The sequence below is a fragment of the Lissotriton helveticus genome, chromosome 5_1 (assembly GCF_964261635.1).
Source record: "Lissotriton helveticus chromosome 5_1, aLisHel1.1, whole genome shotgun sequence".
NCBI classification, from domain to species: Eukaryota; Metazoa; Chordata; class Amphibia; order Caudata; family Salamandridae; genus Lissotriton; species Lissotriton helveticus.
Genome location: NC_136065.1, coordinates 1,671,085,415 through 1,671,105,309, shown reverse-complemented (window position 1 = coordinate 1,671,105,309; position 19,895 = coordinate 1,671,085,415).

Sequence of the window (19,895 nt, the reverse complement as noted above, 5' to 3'; positions counted from 1 at the left end):
GTGGCGTACGTGGGAGCCACCACCCCAACACCTCCGACAGGCAGGAAACCCTGCCCCTCCAAAATCGGTCCAGGGATAGACACTGTCAGACGGTATGTATAAATGTACCCTCCTCCCGACCACATCGAAGACATTCTGGGGAGGCAATCAGCTCCGCCCACCACAGTCGAACCCGGTTGAAGTAGGCCCTGTGCAGGTATTTAAATTGAATGAGGCAGAGACGCATCGCTATGGCTGCTCCCCGGTGGGGCAGCCTGGACCTCCCTCCAATCCTCCTCCTCCAGTGTGCCCATGTCCTCCTCCCAATCCCCCCGGAGCCTTTGAAATGTGGGGGAGCAATGAGTAACCAGGGACTGATAAATCCGGGATATCTACTTTGTCTCTAAATCCCCCATGAAAACCTTCGCCTCCAATGGGCTGAAATCAGGTAGAGATTCCAGACCCTCTAGGCTAGGGGGCAGTGCATAACGGAGTTGAAGGACAGATAAAAATGGGACCGGGGCATGCATAATTCCTCCTGCAAATCTCGAAAGGACTTGAGTGTCGTGTCCCTCGTAACATCACCCAGAGTCGAGATACCAATAGCATCCCAGCCCTGGAAGCCCTGGAGGACCGTGAGGTCGGGCAGGCGCCATTATGCAAGAGGGGGGTTTCTCGGGTCAGGGTATTCCACCATCCCCTGGGCCGCAATGCCTGCCTCCGAATTTGAACCACTACCTGTGTGGCTGGTGGCAACACGTCCCGCAGCGACACCGAGTAAAGAATAGTGTGTAGCGTGTGGGGCCCATAAGTCTATGCTCCAACCCATATGCTGTGTCTTCCCTGTCGCCATACCACCACTCATTAAGGACCAATCTATGCGAGGCCTGGTAATACGAAAGAATATCTGAAGTCCTCCGCAGTAGGTGGAAAGCATGTGCGCAGCGCTACACACACTGCTCCCACCTCCCACAGGAACTGCCCAAGCACAGAATTCACCAGCCGGAACCATTTGGCTGGGACCGGGTACGGGTGATTCTGTAGCTGATATAGTAACCGAGGAAGTGCTACCATCCTGAATATTGCTGATCTACCGTAGAGTGTCACAGGCATGAGCGACCAGGTTTTAATAGCTGCACGGACTCGCTCCCATATCGGTGCCATATTCCGCTCCCAGGAGATGCCCGGCACATCCGAGAGAAACACCCCCAAATATTTGAGACCGCCACTTGAATTGTGGACGCCCATGTGCCTACTTTTGCCTGATCACCCAGAACCCACAGCATGGATTTGCGGGGGTTCATATGAAACCCTGACGTTTCCCCGAAGATCTGCATGATCCGCAGGAGCCGTGGCCCTGTTCTGGCCAAGGCTGTAAGGAAAAAGAGGACATCGGCCGCATATAATGCGATCCTGTCAGACAGACCCGGAGCCCACTCAAAGCCTCTGATCTGTGCGTCAATGCGCACCAACGCCGCCAAAGGCTCCACAGCCAGGGCGAATAAATACGGTGACAGGGGGCACCCCTGCCTGGTGCCTCGTCTGATGGAGAAGCTGGAATAGACCGCTCCTGCCACCCGTACCGATGCCGTCAGATCTGTATATAAGAGTATTAAGTATGACATGAAGCGCGGGCCCAAATTAAGTCTGTGCAGCAGTGCGAACAAATATACCCAACTTAGGGAGTCAAATGCCCTGTCCATGTCTGCCAAGAGGAGTAGCACCGGCTCCCTGGTTTGTCAGACGGCAGCCATCACCGCATGCGCCCACCTTGTGTTATGCCTGGTCTCCCTCTCGGGTATAAACCCGACCTGGGCCGGGTGTATGAGTGCTGAGATGTGAGGTAGGAGGCGGTTAGCCAGTGCTTTGGCCAGGACCTTGACCTCCACGTTCAGGAGAGAAATGGGGCGATAGGAGGCGTGCTGCTCCGGGGGGCGACTGCTTATGGAACACCACCACCTCTGCATGCCTCCAGTCCGGGGGGACCTGGCCCTCCTCCCTGGCCTCTTCCAAGGCCACTCGATAGTAAGGGGCCAGCTGTAAAGTACCGTTTGAAGAACTCGCTTGGGAACCCATTGGGTCCAGGAGCCTTCCCGGCGTTGAGCTCACCCAGGGCTGTGCCTAGTTCCCCCTCTCTCAAAGGTAGCTCCAGCTGATCGTGTACCTCATCCGACACTGCTTTGGGTGGCAGGTCCGCTATGAATTTATCAACAGTAGACTCTGGTAGGGACTCCCGGGGGGAATACTGCTCCGCATAATAGGTAGCGAAACTCTCCGCTATGGCCACAGGGTCCGTAATCGGCAACCCGCTTCATCCAATACACCCGGGAGGGTCTGGGAGTGGCCACTGCCTGGGTCTCCTCGGCCCTGCTCCTGTCCTTGACCACATCCATAACATCATTCCAGTCCCCGCCCACCACAGATATCGCATCGGGCATGTCGCCCCATAAGGTCAGCAGCTTCTCTACCAGCGTCCACTATAAGGGGGGGCATTCACGCAGCCCAGTATCAGGGGGTCCTCCCCAATCGTGCCTCGGATGAACATGTAGCGCCCCTGCGTGTTAGCCCACTGTTTTGCATGGGATTCTGCGGTGCACCAGGATTGCTACTCCCCTCGAGCCCCTCGTAAACCCGGCATTGGAAAACCTGCTGATACCCATTTCACTGTAGACATAGGGCCTTTGTACTCATTAGGTGAGTTTCCTGCAGCAAGAGGATATCGGGTCTGGCCCTTTTTGCCTGCCAAAGTATAGCCCTGCGTTTAATTTTGTCCAGAGCCCCGCGCATGTTCCAACTGACAATGCGGAGAGTACCCAGGGACATCTGGCCCCCCTCAGACCAACCAGCCATTACGCAGCGGGAAGTTCCATAAAGCGGACGGAGGGCCGTGGAGGCGTGACTGTGTAGTGCAGTGGACCCATCGTGAAAGTGCAACTCATACCCTGAAACAACCCCCCAACAAACCCCCCGCCCCATACCTCAAGAACGCTGAAGTATCCGTTGCGGCAGGGTAGGCTCCCAGTCCCCAACGGGGGGGCGAGGGCCGCTCCAGCCAATGGATCCCCAACTTATAGCCCATATCTTCCGGGAATGTCCCCAACTAGTACCAGACAGGTGGGGATTCAGCCCATATTGAGATTCCCCCAACAAATGTAGATCAAGGCATTCACCAAGTCAGCTAGAAGAACTCCATGGCACCACCTTGATAACAGAGGTTAAGGTTACAATGTCTGTTGCCCCGGAGTAGGGCCCCCACGGGAGGAGGCCCGGCAGGATGTGGAGCGTCGCCGGGATCGAGATCGTCTATCACACCTCCGCTGCTATCCTCGGGGACCCTTCGGTGCCACCTCGCTTGATGAGGAATCCGACTCCTACCCACGCGGCGTATGCACCCTTACTCGAACCATTTCATCCGTCCATTTGAACACCTCCTCCGGAGTATCAAGGAAGTGGGTGCGGGAGCGGTACACCACCCGCAGATGAGCCGGGAACAAGTGGGCTTATGGGAGCTTGAGGTCTCTTAGTCGGGGCCTTCACGGCCATGAATGATTGGCGCTGTTGCTGTACCAGCCGCGTGTAGTCCAGAAATATAAGGATACATGTATCATAGAGCAGAGGTTCTTTGGCCCGGGCCTGCTTCAGTATGGCATCTCGATCAAGATAATTTAAAAGTTTTGCTATCACTGGCTGTGGGCGGGCCCCCACGGGATTTCTGGATAAGCGCTCCATGGACCTGTTGCAGGGATTCTGCTCAGTCACATAACTGTGCACAGAGACTCAAGACCTCAGTGAATTAGGGTGTACCAAAAACTCACCTTAGTACCCAAAATCCCCTACCAGACAAGCATCAGTGTCTCATTAGCTCTTCGTCCTATAGCAAAGTTACCAATGATTAGACAACCCAGAATATGCGACTTAGGATACCTCAGGTAAGGTGGGAAACATGGGCACTCTTTCGTTATACTCTCATACCATTCCAAAACAAGGAGTAAAGGGAGACACAAGCAAGTTTAAAATGTTTATTTTCGCGCCGTGATCTCAGGTGCAGCATCTTAGCTAATACAAGCAGACATATGATAAGAAATAAGATTGTCAGCATAGTTACTATTCCATAAAATACAAAGGGAGAAAGCATATTATAATGCTAAATGGAAACAGGTTAAATATATACCTATATTTCACCCTCCCTTGCTAGTAGGTTATTTTATAACTAAAGAAGGTCTCTTAGGCTAGCATAGGCGACCCCATACCTCAGAGATTAGCAGGAGTGAATCACATCGAGTTCAGCACAAGCTCTCAGCATATGAATGTTCTCCAAGTGTGTGTTCAATCATGCCTACACAGTGTATTATTAAAGGTGCCAGTATCTGAGCTGTCCACAGCTGCATATATGTTATGTCTAGAATGTGCGCTGATCAGTTCGAACAACAGGAACAATGTTGATATAAACTTGAAGGCCTCGGCACTCACTGTTCAGACTAAGCTTACAAAGCAAGTCTAGCAATGTAGAAAAACAAGTCATTATCATGTGACGCAAAACTCTCAGTATAACTCAAAACAATATCTAACGTGTGTGCCATGTGCAAAAGAAAGCAAAAGGTAAAATGGCATTTAAACTTCTAACAAGCTCATGCTAACTTAACACTGCCAAAATGCAAGGCTCAGCCCCACTACAGGCCCGCTCCACAAGAAAGCACTGGGATATGGCCACTGGAGGGAGCCAGCTTTCAAGCCATTGTGTAAGGAAACGTTCCATGTTGCCATTTTCGCATCCCTCTGGAAATGCAACAAATCGCAGGCTGTTCCGCTGGGCCCGTCCTTCTGCATTTTCATCTCGGAGCGCCAGACCCTTCTGAATATTCTCCATGCTCGCCACCTTTGGCTTCAGAGCCATGACATCGCCCTCTACTCCTAAGATACGGGTCACAGCATTCCGCAAATCCTGTCGCAACAGCATGATGTCCGAGCCCACCGGCTCGATTTTGGCATCCAGCATGTGCCTCGATTGAGTAATCGCTGCCATCAGGGCTGCATTGTCCGGAATTGCCTCCTGCTGGCCCCCAGTAGCACCAGCCGCCACTCCTGGGCCAGTGAATTTATCAATAGGCCCATGTTTGGTTGAGCCACTGCTGCCCCTGTCCCTCGTCATGTCAGCCTTCAGTGGTCGACCCGCAGGTACGGGCAAAGCCAAGCCAGGTGCAGACGTGGCGATTCCCTCAGCGCAGATACACACCGACCAATCTGGGTCCCGATCTGTCTCTGGGGGGAAGGCGCCCCAACCCAGGGCCAGTAAGCCACACCAGGAGCCCACGGCTGGCAAGGGCCCCCCTACAAGGTGTGTGCGATCCGACCAACCGCTGACGTAATTACACTGTTAGGCGAGAAGGGGATCCCCCCCTTAAGCACACCCCCAGCTGCGTAGTTCTGCTGCAAACGATATTCTTAGGGCCTTGTGGTCCAACCGACCGTCAAGATGGGTGTCCATGGGAAGAGAGCGCGTGCGGTCTGACTGACCGCCGATGTGATCGCTCGTAGGAATGTTGAGGGGGAACCTGCCCACATCTCCAGCTGCATATCCCCTAACCGGTCACCCCAAACGCTAAGCCCAGGGGCCACGTGGTCCAACCGGCTGCCGGTGTAAGCGACTCATGGGAGAGAAAGGGATCAGGTGGGGAAAGGGGGGAAGAAAACAGAGCCGATGGCAGGTCCCGTATCTCCTCCCCGCGCTGCTCGGTTATGCCGCCGATCCCCTGCAGCAACTCTGGGTATGGGGAAAGGCACTGCCCACCCACGTCGCTGTCGTCACCCTCCGCAGAGGCGTTAACCACTGGGGAAATGTCTTGATGACCAGGGGGCTCCGCACCTCCCCTTCCAAACCTGTCACCGGCCGCATCGCAGAGTCACAAAGCGGCAGACGCAGAGATCACATCGGGGCCGCCCCCCGCAGTCCAGCCGGAACCCTGCACAGGTGCCCTCAGGACCAGCCTTAAAGCCAAGGCCTATTGTACCACCAGCACGGCCCCCCGGCAGCGCGCGCGCGAACCGACTGCCGCAGATGCGCCCGTGTGAGCCTACTCACACCTCAGGCTGCACATCCTAACTGTTTGCCACAGGAATCCCCAAGCTTGGGGGCCTCGTGGTCCACCTGACCGCTGGTGTAGAGGACCCCCCGGAGGGGAAAGGGAAGGTCGAGAGGGGGAGGAAAACAGGGCCGATGGTAGGCCTCTCAGTTCCTCTCCAAGCGGCTCAATTCTGCCGTTGATCGTTACAACTACCCCAGGTAGTAGGGGGAGCATTGCCCAGCCTCTACCGGCCTCTCCTTCTGCAAAGGCGCTGATATCCAGAAAACGTCCCGATGACTGGGGGACTAAAGCGAGGGCCACTACTCCGGCCTCTCCCCACCACTCCTCACCTGCGCGGCCCAGGTCGGCCGCCGCGTCTCCCCTTCAGCTCCCGGCACAGGCCATACTCCTGAGTCACAGAGCGGCAATCACACTCCCGGCCGCTGTCACCACCCGCAGTGTCACTTGGGCACCCCAGGCAGCCCACAGCAATCGCCAGCATGCGAGGATCACACAGGTCCTCCGGCTTCCCTCAGGCACCCCGGGCGCGACACCCCGGATCCTCCGCCAGTAGCTGGGCCTCACTCCACACGGGGCCCGCTCGTTCGGCCAGCAGTCATAACAGGTGCCTGAAAGTCGCACCGAGCGTCCCTGGGAGTTTGCGGTGCTGCTGGGTTGTCACGAGGATCTCTGGAAAGTCAGGCGAGCCAGGATAAATGAAGGATAAGTAGCTGGCTGGACGGAGGTCGCTCAGCACACGTCCACCATGATGGCTTGCTAAGCCACTCCCCCATTATGAAAGATTTTGATCCATTTGTACAACAACATGCTCTTCAGCATATGTCAGCTACATTGATAGGTTTGTGGGAACAGTGCATTGGAGTATAATCCTAACAACGGTTCAAGAAGCAGTTTGCTTAAGAATACAATATCTACACATAAATGCAGATCACACACAGAACAATAAAGTACTGTATTGTAACGTGTATCTTTTTCGAATGCCACCTGTCTGGTTTGTGATATCTATTGTTTTTATATCAGCATTTTTGTCTTGATCCTTATTGTCCTAATTGTTTTATAATATATAATAAATTTGTGATAATTTTTCAAGAAATTGTTTTTCTGCATATGGGTTTTCTTTTTCTTTTCTTGTTTTATTCCTTTTCTTTTTGCTCTATGGGTACTTTATTGATCGGTGTGTGATCTGCATTTATGTGTAGATATTGTATTCTTAAGCAAACTGCTTCTTGAACCGTTGTTCGGATTATACACTGACTGCCCCTGGTTCAGGTTGGTTGGGCTGCCCCTGTGGTTGTTAATGGACAGTGTATTGGAGGCACAGCTCCTCAAATTATTTATGATATTTGAGATTGTGTATATTCAGCTGGTATGGCCCCTGCAGAAGTTCTTAGTAATGTTGGGACACTACTTGGATATCGAGAAAGATTACATCACCGTACTCCGACTAGTGTGTCCCAATTTCCGATGAGAGAGGTGCTTCCTAATTTTCACCCCGTGATTCCAGAGCAGCGTAACCATAGAGGAGATGTAGTTCACTGGGTGGCAGCTTATTTTCAAGAACAGTGGGTCTATACCCTGTGGAAGTAAAGTAAGGTGCTAGCTCTTAAGAGTCAGTTACCAGATCCTAGGAAAAACCCTACAGCGTATTATTAGTAGTTAACAGAGGCCACCTCCTTGTCAGTCATGACCCTAGCAGATATTGAAATGTTTTTTGGGCTGTTGGTGCTAGTGGATATATGGAGGCAGGTCCATACACAGGACCACAGGGTGGAATTGGTAGTTCATGGGATGAGATTAAGGTATGGGATAAGGAGCGAAAGCCCGGTGAAAATACTATGGCTGAGATTCTGGCTTTGCCTTGTCGTATCATCACTTATATGCATTCTCTTATCGCACCCAGACGAGCAGTTTGGGATAAGTTGATGGCATGTCGTCAAAAGAAAGAGTAGAGTGTGTCTGATTTCTTTGCTCAGTTTGAAGGGGTGTTTTTGGATTTCAGTGGACAGGATTTGTCAGTTGAAGGTTGTGTTCGTTAGTTTGTTAACAGGTTTATCACACATTTGCTTCCAGAGATTGCGGCTCGGGTGCAAGCTTCCGACAGCACTTGGACTATCTCCTCCCCTACCGTGATATTGAGTAAGGCTCAGTTCTGTGAGCATCGAGAAAAGGAGGAAAAGGACAAGGTGGAAAAGAAGAGTAAGGATTTGAAAACAAGGGTGTTGCTGCAGCAGGTTGCAAGAGGGTCCGGAAGGGGATGGGCACTGGTCTGGCTCAGAGGTCATGGGGTGCTAGTAGAGGTGGTGCACACCCAGGGCCAAATCAGTGTCAGTATTGCAAAAAGGAGGGACATTGGCGAAGCGAGTGACCAGATTTGAAACTTGCAGTACCTAGAGGGCGGGGTTCTGGTGGAAGGGGCCATTATAAGGATGGTCGGGATGAGGCTCAAGTAGGTACATCCTCGGGGGGTCGTTCGGATCACAACTATTTTGATGACCCCAGGGGAAGTCATTAGTATCATGATGATTATGATATGGATGAAGCTGCAGGAATGTCTTATGGTTACGACAGCCTGGGACAGGGAAAGGGACCAGTCCAAATTCCTGTAGATCACCGTGGTCCTTATTATGTCATGGTAGATTTGCATGGTTTGGCACAGAAACTTTTGGTGGATACAGGGGCAGCCCTGTCTGGCCATAATAATGTTTCGGTAGGCTTTTCAGGCGTACCATTAGTGAGCCCCATTTCCAAACCTCTTGCTTTGACTGTTGGTCCTTTCACTGTGGATATGCCTGGGCGTAGATCGCTGAATTTTGCTATGCGAAACTCCGTAAAGTTAAAAAAAAATGTGTATTTCTGCCGCTTGGGTAGACATTCTACCCGAGCGGCAGCTCGTGCTCGCAAAGTCACTGTTCGCAATCGCGAACTTAACGTTCACGATCGCGAGCAAGGTAAACACTCCGCTGCACATCGCGAAGCGTAGTTTTCTGCACTCCCCAAGCTCCGCTGAGTGCAAAGTACAGAAAACTCTGCAAACTCCGCAAATGGAGCGAAGATCACTGCCCAGGCCTAACTGTGGACTTTCCATTTTTGTTGATGGCGAATTGTGGGGAAAATTTATTAGGATTGGATTGGTTGAAAAAGTTACATGCTACTATTTATTGTTCCCCGGATGGTGTTTACATGACTCTTGGACCTAATGTGGTTAATGCAAAACAGTCTCTGGCAAAGGATGTACCACTTCCTGTTGAATTTAAGGATGTGCCTTCCTCATGGTGGGCCACAGGTGATACGGATGTGGGATTGTTGCAGATACCACCAGTTTCTATAAAGTTCAAGGATAATGCTGTGCTCCCTTGTATTCCCCAGTATAAAATATCACAGGAAGGGGAGCAGTTTTTTTGGTGCAATTATACAGGACCTGATAAACTCGGGGTGGTTGAGGAGACAGTAGCAAATGTATGCAATAGCTCCATTTTCCCCAGTCTTAAGAAGGCACCTTTGGATTTCCCTGATGCACATCCTGATATTTATCGCTTTGTGATTGATCTCCGGGACATTAATAAGATAGTAGTTCTCCATTTGCCGGTGGTACCATATATTACTGTCCTCTTGACGATGATTCCTTCCACTGCTAAATTATTTTTTGTGATTGATTTGAAAAATGCTTTCTGTAGTATTCCTATTCATCCAGACAGTAGGTATCTTTTTGGATTTGCTCTGGCTGGTAGAAGCTTCCAATTCTGTTGAGCTCCTCAGGGGAATACAGAAAGTCCCAGGGCCCGATTCACAGAACTAACTTAAGACAAAATCCTAAACTTACCATTTTGGTATTCACAGAAAGTACTTACTCATTTTGGTATTCACAGAAGGCACATACTCATTTCGGTATTCACAGAAGTTAGGAGTCCTAACTTGAGGACTCCTAAATGCCGTCTGTGAATACTGAAAATCTTAAAGTTAGGATTTTTATCAGTTTAGGAGTAGTAAAGTTAGGACTCCTAACTTTAGGACACGATGTTGAGTCCGTAGGTTCTGACGATGGGGGCAAGTGGAGCCATGTAGACGTTGAAGAGCGTCGGGCTGAGGGAGGAGCCCTGGGGGACTCCGCAGGTGGTAGGTGTGGGGTCCGAGAGGAAAGGGGGAGTCTGACCCGTTGCGTCCTGCCAGAGAGGAAGGAGTAGATCCAGTCGAGGGCCTTGTCCTGGATTCCTGCGTCGTAGAGTCTGCGTGTTAGGGTGCGGTGGGAGACTGTGTCGAACGCCGCTGATAGGTCTAGGAGGATGAGGGCTACTGTTTCTCCTTTGTCCAGTAGGGTGCGGATGTCGTCTGTTGCAGCGAGGAGGCGCGGTTTCCGTACTGAGTCGAGGATGTTGTGTTCTTCAATGAATGTGGCGAGTTGGCTGTTGATGGCTTTCTCGATGACTTTCGCTGGGAAAGGGAGCAGGGAGATGGGTCTGTAGTTTTTGAGGTCGGTGGGGTCCGCTGAGGGTTTCTTTAGGAGGGGGTTGACCTCGGCGTGTTTCCAGTCGTCGGGGAACGAGGCGGTCACCAGGGAGCGGTTGATGGTGTCCCGGAGCATGGGTGCGATGGTGTCGGCGGCTCTGTTGAAGATGTGGTGGGGGCAGGGGTCCGTGGGGGCCCTTGAGTGGATTGACTACATTGTCTTCAGTGTGTCTTCAGTGGTGAGGGCTGTCCAGTCATCAATCGCTGGTTTCCGGGTGTCGGGGGTGGTTGGTGAGGGTTCAGTGTGTTGGTTGTCTTCGTCAAATTTGTCGTAGATGCTCTTGATTTTGTGGTGGAAAAAGGTGCTGAGTTTATCGCAGAGGTCTTGTCAGGGAGGGATATCGGTAGACTCGCTGGTGGGTTGGGCGAACTCCTTGATGATGCTGAAGACTTCCTTGCTATTGTGTGCGTGGGTGGAGATTCTGTCTTCAATCGCTTTTTTCCTCGTTTCTCTGATGAGTTGATGGTGAGCGTTGGTGGCGGCTCTGAAGTTGTTGTGGGCTTCTGTGGATTTGGTGTTTCTCTAGGCCTTTTCGAGGCGGCGGCATGTGCGCCTGGACTCTCGAAGTTCGGTGGTAAACCATCTGGCTTTCTTGGCACGGGTATTGTTGTTTTTCTTGAGGGGGGCTATGGTGTTGGTGCCGTCCGAGATCCATCTATGCAGGGTTCGGGCTGCGGAGTTGGGGTCGTCGTTTTCCGCGATGGTTGGGGTGGAGTTGTTGAGTGAGGAGGTGAGCTGGTCGTCGGTGATTTTGGTCCAGTTTCTTTGTGGAAGCAGGTGCTGGTGTCTATGGATGGTGGGTGTTCTGAAGGTGAAGTGGACGCAACGATGGTCGGTCCATGGGAGTTCGGTGGTGTGGCTGAAGGTGATGGAGTTTCCTGTAGTGAAGAGGGGGTCGAGGGTGTGTCCTGCTGAGTGCGTGGGCTCGGTCACAATCTGGCAGAGTCCAATGTTGTGGAGGTTGTCCAGGAGGCATGTGGTGTTGGGGTCCAATTGATTGTCGAGGTGGAAGTTGAGGTCTCCCAGCAGGGTGTAGTTGGTGGATGCGATGGCCTGTGATGGAGTTGGCGAAGGGTCCGCGGGGTCCACGGGGTCGGTAGATGTGGGTTCCTCGGAGGGCGGCGGTGGGGCTGGCCAGTATCTTGAAGTGAAGGTGTTCCATCAGTTATGTGGACTCGTCAGGGAGTGTGCTCAGGCGGAGGCTGGATTTGTGGACGATGGCAATTCCTCCTCCTGGGTGGGTGGGGCGGTCCTTCCTGGAGATCTTGTATCCTTGGGGGAGGGCGATGGCGATGTCCGGTCCCGAGGTGGTGTTGGTCCAGGTTTCGGTGAAGAATGCTACGTCCGGGGTGGTGCTGTCGAGGAGGTCCTAGATTTCTGTGGCGTGTTTGTGGAGGGATCAGACGTTGAGGAGGATGCATTGCAGGGTCTTCGGTTCGGTTGTGTTCTTGTGGGCGGTTGTGCTGGATCCGTGTTCTTGGCGGTGCTGCAGGTGACAGCTGAAGGGTCCATGGGTGTCGGCTGGTGATGCTAGCTTGCAGTTGTTGTTGCAGCCTGGGTTGAGTGCGTGGAGTGCTGCTGGGTCGTAGCGTTGGCGGGGCGGAGGTCCAGGGTTCCTGGTGCTGGTCGCGGACGGGTCGCGGACGGTCGCGGACGGGCGCAGACGTGCTTGCCTTTGACGCGCCTTTGGTGCACGCAGTGGCCGCCATTAAGTAGGGGTCGGGGAGGGCTGGACAGTTGGGAGGCGGGGAGGGGAGCTGGATTGGGCCGGTCGCGCTGGGGGGTAGGGGCCACGGGGGCAGCAGCGGCAGGGAAAGGTAAAGGGAGGAAAGAAGGGATAAAGAAAAAAGGGAAAATAAGCAGAACTAAGGCACAAAAGAGCGGAGATGCAGAAAAGAGCAGAAAGGTGAAAGATAGAAAGGGTAGAAAAACGAGTGAAAACGAGTGAAGGAGCAGAGGGAGAGAAAGGGAAAATGGGCAGAAATAAGGCACAAAAGAGCAGAGGTGCAGAAAGGTGAAAGATAGAAAGGGTAGAAAAACGAGTGAAAACGAGTGAAGGAGCAGAGGGAGAGAAAGGGAAAATGGGCAGAAATAAGGCACAAAAGAGCAGAGATGCAGAAAGGTGCAGAAAGGTGAAATATAGAAAGGGTAGAAAAACGAGTGAAGGAGCAGAGTGAGAGAAAGGAGACAGAGGTCCACTGGACCACCAGGGATGAGGCGCAGGGAAACCTGCGGGTGGAGGAGGGCCTCGATCACAAACACTCAAGAGTGCAGGGGCAGGGGCACCTCACTTAATGGTGGAGCTGCGAGGGTGGGAGAGCAATTTCACTGACAATGAGTGGTAAGCAGAGGGCGTGTGCTTATTTTTTTGGTACGCTTGACCCTGTTGCCAGAGCCCTCCCGAGTTGTTTAAGAGCCACAGCGGCTGCCGCAGTCTCTATTCGACACTAGGCAGGGCTCGTCCTTAATCATGATCTCACAGTAATGGTACCTCATGTTGTGGATTTATTTTTGAACAAGACTAAGACGCAGCACCTTACCAGTGCTCCTCTGACCAGTTACGAATTGACTCTCTTTGCTCCTAATATTACTATCAAAAGATGTGTCATTCTGAACCCAGCCATGTTACTACCCCTCCCTTCGGACGAAGAGGACAAAGATGTCTATGATTGTCTGTCCCATACCCAAAAAGAATTGAAGGGACGGGTAGACTTGATTTATGTTCCCTTATCTGATCCACAAGGGGCACTATATGTCGATGATGCTAGTTTCAAATTGTCAGATCGCACCACTACAGCAGCATATGCTATAACCACGCTGTGCACTGTAGTTGAGCCATTACATATTCCTTACCAAACTGGCAAGCGGCGGAGTTGATAGCCCTTTTGCGAGCATGTAAAGGACTGACTGTCAATATTTATATGCCTTCGGGATGGCTCATAATTTTGGACACCTCTGGGCAGAGAGAGGATTTTTGACTTCACAGGGCACCAAGATTCAGAATGGTCCACTGATAGAAAGGCTTTTGACAGCCTTGAGCCTTCCCAAATGATTGACAATAGTGAAGTGTACTGCCCATAAAACAATCACTGATGATGTGGAGAGAGGAAGTGCTTTTGCAGATCAGATAGCAAAAGAGATTGCTAGGTGGAAAATTACGAAAATTTTTGTGGCAGGAATTGCTAGATGGGTACCAGATGTTACCATGTTTGAAAATACGTTAGAGAGTGTTTGGGAGATACAGAGTTGGACAACAATAGAGCAGTTGGCAGTGTGGCTGGAAAGTACATGGCATTTAGATGACGAAAGGTGTTGGACTGATAAATCAGAGAATCAGAGATGGATGTTGCCTGATGCATATGTATTTCCTGTATTTCCCGTAGTCACAATGGCACATGGTCCGGCTCGTATTAGCACTAGGGGAATCTGTAGGTTTTTGGATCCTATGTGGCAAAATGAGAATATCCCAAAGGTTGCTGCGCACCTAGTGAAACACTGTATGATTTGAATGAAGCACAATCCTGGAAAAGGTACCCCTACACCTTCTTCTAATTTTGCGCCACCTTCTCTCCCTTTCGAGGTACTCCAGATGGATTACATAGAGATGCATCTTGTTAAAAATTTGAAATATATGCTAGTGGTTGTTTGTGCATTTAGTAAATGGATTGAGCCTTACCCAACTAAAGAAAATACAGCCATGGTGACGGCGAAGGCTCTCATTAAGGACTTCTTCCCATGCTACGGTTTGCCCCGTTTGATTTGGAGTGAGAACGGAAGTCACTTTAACGCAAAGTGATCCAATTGGTGTGCGATGGTCTGCACATCAAGCAAAAATTCCATGCAGCAAATCATCCTCAGTCACCAGGCTTAGTTGAGAAGTACAAAGGTACTCTCAAGCTAAAATTGGCTAAGATTAAGAAAAGTACTGGGTTGCAATGGCCAGATGCATTATCCCTTGCTCTATTGTCCACCAGAATGACAGCCGATTCTAGAACTAGATTACCGCCATACTAGGTGGTCTTTGGCCATCCCGCAAATGCGTGGGACGTCCCTAGACCGAAAATGTTTTCTGAAATTGATTATCCTTTGTTAGTCGATTATTTATATGATCTTTTTAAAAGTTTACGTTCTATTCATCAACAGATACAAGAAGCTTTTCCTCCAGCACCAGAGGGGCCCAGGCATACCATACAGCCTGGAGACTACGTCTTCGTAAAGAATTAGCAGAGGCGCGACAGCTTGGAACCCAGATAGAAAGGACCATATCTGGTCCTCATCAGGACAAGGACAGCAGTGAGAGTGGATGGCAGGAAGCATTGGATTCATACCTCTCCCGCGAATGCCGCTTCCCCTCCCCTATGACTGGTGAGTTCGCGAGGGGATAGGGGACCACAAAACAGGGAAGGTTCCACGTTTTGTTCCCTTTTCTGACATCCAATTGACTTGGGCGCAGACGGAGGAAGAGAGTGAGGCAGTTCTGAAAGCGGCAGTTCCCCCCTGAAATTAGGGCTGCCCAGGTTTCTTCTTCATCTGATCCGCAGGAGCCTAAGTCTAAGTCTCCGACACCCCCTGAATTTCAGTTTCTTCTCCGTGATGAGACAGTTCCTCAAGTGCAAAGGTACAATTTGCATCCTCGATGGATGGATAGTGCATCAAAAGAGAAGTGAGTGTACCAGGGATGGACTTTGTGGATAAGATTAGTGAAAATGCCCCTTGTTTCTGCTTTCTCCCATTAGACTAGGGATCAGAAGATTGGTGCACTATCTGTGATGCAGGACAGGATAAGTTGAGGTCATCTTTAAAGGAGAGAGAGTGCCCTATCCTAAGAGCAGTGAACATTTGCCGGTGGGCTGTAACAGTGTGGCTCCACCGTGAAGTGCTCAATAGTACTACTGAGGATAGAACAATAGAAGCCTGCCAGGGAGGCTTATAACGGATCCTAATCTTCTCAACGTTTTTCCTATTTTTGTCCTTTCCATCATTGGTTCCATTACATGACATCTTTTTCTCTGGTGATTCTGTTTGTAAATATACAGTAAAATGTATCTGTTTGGTCGTCGGATTGTAGAAGAAGAACAGCCTTTTGTTGCCCTGTGACCGGGGCAGCTCAGTTTGCTCAAAAAGAAGGTGTTCTGTATTGTTTTCATGTTACTGCCCTTGTTGGTGGGAGGGGGGATGTATTGAGTCGTGGGGTGTTCTGGTGATACCCGATTGTGTGCTCTATATCAGATTGTCTCCTCAGATCTTGGTAAAAGGGCTATGCAAAGTAATGTGTTCTTAGATACGCACAGGAAGTTTTTGGGATATACCACAGCTTGCTATCCCACTGACTCTGTTACAGGTTTATTGACTGCTTACCCATTATCGTTGGTGAATTATACTTATGTTGGCCCTCCCCATTTTGTAGTTGCAAAAGGTGAATTTACTATGGGATATCCTGGCCCATGTTTGTTTTATAGAATACCCAGAGGGACAGGGTACCCAGGTTGCATGCCTGAAATGTATTGTGATAATCTGTATATTGATAAACAAAATGTCACTCTGACAGGTCAGCATTATCAGGATCTGACTGTCACTCAAGAGGCAGGTATTTATCCTGCGTGTTGCCCAATAATAAATAGTGCAGATGCATATTTGTATCTGAATTGTTCTGGATCAATAGTGTACAAAAAAATATTGCGTTTGGGAAAAAAGGATGACCCCCAGTATGGAGGGCAGAAATACTAAATATGCTCCATTGGATTATCAGTGTCCACTTTATGCACACCCAGGTTTCTATTTTCTATCAAATGGTAGCTATGGTATATGTACAATGGCACAGAGGATGTGGCCTTGGGAATGGTTTTACCTCTTGGGGTACCTTGCAGGTATAGTAAATCAAATACAAGATGGGTAAAAATAACGATGACCAAAGAATTTTGTGAGGGAGTTACTGACTTGGAAGTCAACAATTACAGTAACGGTATTACTTTCAGATATATCCTTTCCTCTATTATCACATTTGGTAGCACTGCCATGGCCAGGGGTGAACGAGCTAGAGAGTATTTTGGGTGCAAACTGCAGATTTTGTCTAATTCTACGGTGGCAGCATTACGTGACATCACCACCCAGTTAGAAAGTATGTGCATATACTCAGAGCAAACAATATATGCGGGCAATTTTATTTTAGCCAAAAGTGGTGGTGCATGCACAATAATAGGAGAGCAGTGTGTGATCGGTATCACGAATATGGAAAAGAATAATACACAACATATTTTAGACATTTTGGAAAATGTTCGAGGGATGGAGAGTGGAAATTGGAGCTGGTCTTTATTTGGTAGTTGGGGTTGGTTTCTAGAAAAGGTGATATATTTCATTGTGCTTTTAATTTGTTGCTGTGTTTTGATTCAGTGCCTTCCCGTATGCTGCACATACTGTGCTACTTATCTCTCTCCCAAAAGGATTTCAGTTCATGATACAAATGCAACAATAATGCTTCAAAAGGAGCCTGGTACAATTCTGCAAATTGATGAGGGTGTTTTTGGTTAAACTACTTCTTTTGCAGGTTCTGTTCCTGATGTTACTTGTACTGCTAATGGTTAGTGTCATTTTCTTCCATATGTTTTATTGCACATATAGTACATATATACAATTATACCTGACATGTTATAACCTGTATTTCTATTTATTTTAATAAAGGTGTCCGTATTAGCTTATACATGCTAAAAGGAGGGTCTGTTAGAATTGAAACGTATTATTGCCATATTACTTGTATTTTACCTGATATTATGTTAGCATTTATATAGCTAATTCATTATATATGCATACTGTATGCATACGCAACTAGTAAATGCAGATGTTACATTTGTTAGGTTGACATCTGTGCCACCATTTTACCACTGGAAGACGCCTTTTTCTATTATAATCGAAACAGTTACTTGATCATTTTACGAGAAATAGTCCTTGGTAAGTTTTGTTTCTTCAAAGCTGAATCTTGCTCATTAATGCATGCCTTTTCTATTACATGGAGGCCTTCTTCCACCTTTCTAGTGGGGAGGATAAGCCAGATTACCTTGGGCAGTAGATAGCTTGTGCCAGGCTGTGGAATTGAAAATTCTGTTCTGTACCCCCATTGTATTACGACAGCTACCTGTGTTTTTCCATAGTAGGCGTGTCTTTGTGGGCTCCGCAACATACATAATGTAACTTTATGCTTGTTAGATTCAGTCCCTCATCAGCCATCACAGGAGGCTGGTCAGATTGGACTCCACTGCAGTGTACTTTGTGAATAAATTAGTTTGCTTATATTCTCTACTGCGTCATTGACTATTCATTTCTTGGAAGGCTAAGGGGGTTGAGAGTGAAGAAGGGCCCCTAATCGTGTCACTTCCTTCACCAGTCCCAACAGCTGCCAGTTCGAAACCGCTGCTCGTAGGTCCGCTTGGCTAGGACCTCCATTTAGAGCTTTGGTTGCATGTTAATTTAGGTCTCTTTATTTGTTTGGGAACTTTTAGTTGTGGGCATTTTGGATCCATAGCCCAGTTGTTTACCCCACCTATTCCCATTGTTTTCAATCAATCAATCACTCATGACAATTATAAAGAGTACTACATACCCGTGAGGGTCTCAAGGCACTTTGGGTGGGGGGGGTGCTGCTAGTGATCGAAGAGCCAGGTTTTGAGGAGTCTTCTGAAGGCCAGTAGGTCTTGGCTCTGCCATAGCTTGATGGGGAGGGTGTTCCAGGTCTTGGCGGCGAGGTGGGAGAAGGATCTGCTGCCGGTGGTCGTTCTTCGGATGCGGGGGACAGTGGCGAGGGTGAGGTCAGTAGAGTGGAGCTGGCGGGTGGGGGTGTAGAAGTTGAGTCGTCTGTTGAGGTATGCTGGGCCGGTCTTGTGGAGAGCTTTGTGTACCTGGCTGAGGAGTTTGAAGTTTATCCTCTTGTTGGAGGGGAGCCAGTGTAGGTCTCTCAGGTGGGGTGTGACGTGGCTGAGGCAGGGGATGTCGAGGATCAGACGTGCCGAAGTGTTCTGAATGCGTTGCAATCGTCTCAGGAGCTTGGCCCACGTTCCTGCATAGAGGGCGTTTCTGTAGTCCAGCCAGTTGGTGACGAGGGCCTGGGTGACTGTTCTTCTCGTCCGCGTGGGGATCCACTTGAAGATCTTGCGGAGCATTCTGAGGGTGTTGAAGCAGGATGAGGAGACGGTGCGTTATTTGGAATGAAAATGCAGCAACTAGATCCGATGACTCTACAGGCCCCGCCCCTATCGGCCAGTATGACGTCAAGGACGAGACGATTTTGCAAAACGACAAATCTCATAGCAGATTGTTCTTCGGTTAAGTTACCTAGAGCAGAGGCAGTCTCATTTACTACAGCTTCAAGGGTTCTGGTTAACCTACGGATCAGTTTACTGTTCTGAACAGGTCCTACGAAGAAGAAGAAACCTTTATTGAAATCTGTATACTGTTCTAGAGCAGTTTCAGTATAATCGACAATTGGGGACTCCCTTCTATGTCTAATGTGTACTAGATGTGTGTTTCTGTGATAATCAGATGGGGCTAGGAAAATAGGTGGCAGTAGGAAAGCAATGTAACAGGTTCCCTCCCAATCGAGGGGCAGACGGACATAGGCAGTTTGACCACAAATAAAATAGGAATGACGTGAAGCTTTGAAAATAGATTTCCTACTGTCACTATACTTGATAACAGTAGTACAATCACTATGTCCTACGTGTACGGAACCATAATTACGGACACATAATTCACCTTTGACTGGTAATACTGAAATAGCAGGTAAGTCTGGAGTAGTATCAGACTGAACATTCAGGACCATGAAATTCGACGAATAATTACCTAAATTATATACTTCATTTTCTAGATCTGAACCTGTTCTGTGGGGGAAACCTTGCTTGCCTGGAAAACATGTGCTGTTAAGAAAAGACATATCTGTTGAGGATGACGTTAACGTGGACCATGCTCCACACGAACCATTATGTGAGAATGGATAAGGAAACAGTGGCAGAACTCCCTTCGGTGTCTGGAAAGGGGGGAGTCGACCACACACCCAACAATTAGTGTCATTGCTGGTCTGGTGTGAGTAATGTAACATACGGATAAATGAGTTGTTGCGCATAGCGAGGCGGTATGAATATTCGTGAGGAGGCAGATCACTAAACGTGTGCTCTACTGTAGCATTAGCAGACATATTTACATGAGGAACTGGAAAATACAAATAGAACGCATAGCTGGTGCAGGAAATCAAAATGCTGATGAATAATATGGAACTCAGAAAAACGATACATTGAATTGAACTTCGACTGACTCTCTCACTATGGGGGTCTATTTTATACATG